The following is a 5,240-nucleotide window of genomic DNA, read 5'->3' as shown; positions in this document are numbered from 1 at the left end:
ATCTCCTGACCTTGTGATCCGCCCGCCTCGGCCTCCCAAAGTGCTGGGATTACAGGCGTGAGCCACCGCGCCCAGCCAATATGTTGTTTTAAGTGAAGTTTATGAAGAAAATACAGGCTTATGCAAATACATAGTTGGAAAAGGGGTATGTTAACAACCCTTTCAAATAATTGTGGCTATTCTTTTTTTTTTATTTTGTAGAGGCAGGATCTTGCTCTGTCGCCCAGGCTGGAGTGCAGTGGCATGATCATAGCTCACTGTAACCTCAAACTCTTGGGCTCAAGTGATCCTTTCACCTCAGCCTCCCAAGTAGCTGGTACTAGAGGTACTTACCACCACACTCAGCTAATTTTTCTTTTTTTTTTTTCTTTTTTTGGTACAGATGGGCTGTCACTATGTTGCCCAGGTTGGTGTTTTCCTGGCCTCAAGCAATCTTCCTGCCTCAGCTTCCCTAAGTGTTGGGATTACAGGTGTGAACTACTGAGCCTGGCTATTCTTTTTTGATAATAGCCAAAACTTGACAAGTGCTGTTTTTTTTTTGAAAGTTAGTTGTGATTAGAATCTGAAATCCTGCCAGGCGTAGTGTCTCATGCCTGTAATCCCAGCACTTTGGGAGGCCGGGGTGGGTAGATCACAAGGTCAGCAGTTCGAGACCAGCCTGGTCAATATGGTGAAACCCCATCTCTACTAAAAATACAAAAATTAGCTGGGCATGGTGGCGCCTGCCTGTAGTCCCAGCTGTTCGGGAGGTTGAGGCAGGAGAATCACTTGAACCCGGGAGGCAGAGGTTGCAGTAAGCCAAGATTCCACCACTGCACTCCATCTCAAAAAAAAAAAAAAAGAATCTGAAATCCTATCAAAGAAATTTTTATGTTCAGTTACATTAAAATACATTAGACTCTTTTGCATTTTGGATGTATCTTTTGTCCAAGCATGCTGTTATAACTTAGTGCACTGGCTGTTTGGAAAAAAATGGTTCACCAAGTTATGCAGGTCTTCCAAATATTGACAGATATTAGTATACTATGTTTTAAAAATCACATTAGTTAATATCAGTACCGATCTCATCAGAGAAGTCTTTAAGTATTGGGAAGCTGCCAAGGTCACAGTGGTGAACACAAGGTTTCTAAAATTCTAATTTTCACTAGAGCTTGGATTTCATCATTAGCAGTAAATACTGTCAGTTTGCCATGAAATGACAGATTCATTTTATTCATTCTTGAGAAAATGTCTGCCAGAGACCCAAGTCTGCATAAGCATAATTTATCTGTCAGTATTTCTTTCAAGTCAAAATGGTGTTCCATGAAAAAAAAGTGGCTAGTTAAGCTCACAGTTCAAACAAGTGCAAATGCTTTTCCTGGAGACAACCATTGTGCTGCATCGGATATGGCAGAAGTGCTCTATGTTGCTTCCCAGAATATTAAAAAGATGTATATTCAAGGACCAATATATTGTGAATGGGATCATTTTTATTGCTGCGTCAAAGACTTTCCTGGTCGATGTTGGCAGTGTTTCCCTGCGAGGGCGTGGCAGTGAAAAACGCAATGACTTCCTGTACATCGCACTGGAGGCCGCCGCCGTGGCTTTTGCACAATCAGGGAAATGTCAACCCAGCAAAAAAGGCAAATGATGCCTTAGTCTTATTACGAAAAGAGTTTTGACCTTGCAGACTTCCCCAGCAGGGTCTGTACTCGGCATTCATTTTTAAATTTAACGTTCTCATACCAGAAGCAGGGCTCAGTCACCTTTGACACAGTTTCCAATCAATTCTATGCCCCACCCGAATAGCTCCAGCTGGTGGCTGGTGATAAAACTTAGAGGCTTCTCTCCCACCTAGCAGGCTGGTTCCTGGCTTTCCTGCTGCCTCCTTTAAATGGACCATTCGGACATGGTCTTGTAAACTGGAAGTGACCACCTCTCAGTCACAGTGTGACCAACTGGAACTAGTGCCTGCTTGCTTTAAACCTACCAGTTAAAGCTCCCTGAGGGAAAACTGGACACTCTCGACCCAATATAGGCGGTGGCCCATGAGTCTCATCTCTTTCTGGCTGTACTCCCTGACCTGTGTGTGCGTGTGTATGTGTGTGTGTTCCTGTGTGTGTGAGAGAGACAGAGAGACTTCTGGTGTGCCCTCCAGGGTCTGTAAGTACTAGACGCTCTTACACTTTCACACGGTGGTTTTGTCCCCTGAAAGTGAGGCCACTGAAGGACCCATGCAGGTGGGTCCCCTCCCTGCTGGTGCTCTTTTTTTCTGGGCCCCTCCGCTGCTGGGAAGAGTAGCTACCAGTTAAGTTGATAGAGTTTCCTTCAAAACATAGCCCTATGACACCCTCTCAGAACAGAGGGGCCTCCTTATCTCCAGGAGCAGCAGGGGAGGGGGAAGGAAGAGGAGAGTTGAGAGAAGACACCTGTCTCATCACGTGCTTAAGAGGCGCCCATGGGCACTGTTCAGGGCCAAAACTTAGCAATACCCCAACCAGCCAGTACCATGGGGTGGTGATAGGAACCCTGGCTTCCTGGAATAACTCAGTTCCAGGAAAGTGTGCTGAGGGCCAAGTCCATGCCAGACCTGAAGCTGGCACTAGAGATGCAAAATGCAATCAGACCCTGCCCTCTGCCCTTGAGGAGTGTTCAGTTTAGTGGGGGAGAGAGGGGTGCCACATTAGTAACAAAAACAGACCTCTTTATTTGTGTTAACTTTACCAAAGGAAATTTCATAAATTCAAAATGCCATCTACTGCTTCCTCCCAGGTTCTCTTCTTTCCCCCAGCACCTCTGCCCCCCAACACCAGGTTCTCTTCTGATTCTGTTTAGTCAGTTCTCTTTGGTTGGTGGTAGAAACCTGAGTTGAATGAGTTTCAGCATAAAGCGGAAGTGACTGCAAGGATATGAGGGAGTCTCCCAAGTTCCAAGGACAGGGATGAACAACCTTGAGATGAGAACAAAACAGGGTCATCAAACAGGACCAAGATGAATATTATTATTTATTTATTTATTTCTTTATTTATTTGAGATGGAGTCTTGCTGTCTCCCATGCTGGAGTGCAGTGGCATGATCTCGACTCACTGAAACCTTCACTTCCTGGGTTCAAGCAGTTCTCCCTGCCTCAGCCTCCTGAGTAGCTGGGATTACAGGCGCCCGCCACCACACCTGGCTAATTTTTGTATTTTTAGTAGAGATGGGGTTTCGTCATGTTGGCCAGGCCGGTCTTGAACTCCTGACCTCAGGTGATCCACCCACCTCGGCCTCCCAAAGTGCCGGGATTACAGATGTGAGCCACTGCGTCTGGCCAAGATGAATATTATTATGGCTCACCTACCCCAAGAGAAACAGCTTCCCATCTCTGTCCTGCTTCCCAATTCCTAGGAAGAAGGTGGTTGGCCCAGGTTGGCTGTGGTCCTCATCCACCCTCACAGGGGCCAAGAAGGAAGTCCGTGCTACCTGTATCTGCAGACATAGGGAGGGAGGGGCAGAGGCGATCCCTCGGAGAGCTGCTTGCAGACAGTCTACCCAGTGTCCTCCCCTCTGATCAGTGCACACACATGCCTTCTGTATAGTCGTAACGAGGTTTGTTTGTAATATTGTAGACTTTCCTTATTTTACTCAACATTATTTCATACGTATTTCCAAGCAATACACATTCACTTACTTATGACTTAACGTGACCTTCTGTGATTACATCCCCTGCCTTGGTGTATTGGTTAGCTGCAATGATAATGCTGTCTAACAACTCAAAAATCTAGGTGGCTAATAAACAATATATACATTTTTTCTTGTCACGTGCTTGCAGGCAGGCTGGAGTGGCAGGGGAAGCTCTGCTTCCGGCTGCTTCTTGGGTTCAGGGCTGCCCCACGTGTGTCTCATTCTGGGATCAGTGGCTCCCCAGAGCATGCTTTTCTCCTGGTGACAGCAGAAACTCAGAAACTGCAAGCAGAAACTCATGACACCTCTTAAGGCCTGGGCTCAGCACAGTTATACTATCTCTTTTTGCCCATGTTCCATTGGCCAAAGCAAGCCACAAACCCATTTCCAATCTCAGTAGGGCAAGGAAATACACTGCATCCTCCCACTATGGACCGTGGCAGTGGTGGAAGGAAGAGCTGAGGAATAATACAGCCCACCACACTTGGTCATAGTTTCCTCAACTACAAACATCAAAAATTGTGAATAGTCATTAGGTCTCATGGGTGCCACCCTCTACTGCCATAACTTTAATTTCTCTCTTTCTCCAGCCCAGACCTCCCCGCTAAGGCCCAGACCCACATTTCCTGCTTCCTTCTGATGATCCACAGGCCTCTCAAACTTACTGTGTCTGTTCTGCAGTGAGCAGCCCTGTGCAAACCTACCTCCAGAGGCCGGGACACTGAGAGGCCAAAGAAAGAGGGGGGCAAATCCAGTTTCTCAGAAAGCAACATTTAGTAGGGACGCACAAACAGAGTGATGTCTCTGGCAGCTGTGAGATGCTGGATCCCTGCACTGGCCCTACCACAAGCTATTCTTTTTGTTGTTGTTGTTGTTGTTGTTGAGACGGAGTCTCGCTCTGTCACCCAGGCTGGAGTGCAGTGGTGCAATCTCAGCTCACTGCAAGCTCCACCTCCCGGGTTCACACAATTCTCCTGCTTCAGCCTCCTGAGTAGCTGGGACTACAGGTGCCCGCCACCACGCCCAGCTAATTTTTTATATTTTTTGTAGAGACGGGGTTTCACCTTGTTAGCCAGGATGGTCTCAAACTCCTGACCTCATGATCCACCCACCTCGGCCTCCCAAAGTGCTGGGATTACAGGCGTGAGCCACCGCGCCTAGCCAAACTATTCTTTATATAGCAAGCTTTTGGGGTAAAATGTGCAGCTGGTCCTGTCTCAGACCCTGCAGAACCTGAGGCCACGTGGCCACTGGGGAAGTTAGATAAGCATTTTTGTAAGGGGTTGTCTATGCTGCCGGCATTGTTTCTTCACCTTGGTGCTGAATGCCTTGGTATAGGAATGCCTTGGCCTAGAGCATCTCTTAAAGCAAAACATCGGTCATTATGGTAGTTTAACTTCAAGATGGTGTCACTCTTATACAACACGTTGTTTTTCTACGCTGTCCAAAACTGCATCATTGATTCCCCCTAAAGCCGCTCCTGTATTCTCCATCTCTGTGACAGATCCCAACATCCTAGACATCATCCCTTATAGCCAGTCAGTCACAGAGATGCAGGAAAGGGAATTCTTTTTTTATTTTTTATTATTTTTATTTAT

The sequence above is a fragment of the Mandrillus leucophaeus genome, unplaced genomic scaffold (assembly GCF_000951045.1).
Source record: "Mandrillus leucophaeus isolate KB7577 unplaced genomic scaffold, Mleu.le_1.0 Scaffold674, whole genome shotgun sequence".
In the NCBI taxonomy this organism is placed as follows: Eukaryota; Metazoa; Chordata; class Mammalia; order Primates; family Cercopithecidae; genus Mandrillus; species Mandrillus leucophaeus.
This window is presented reverse-complemented; position numbering follows the sequence as displayed.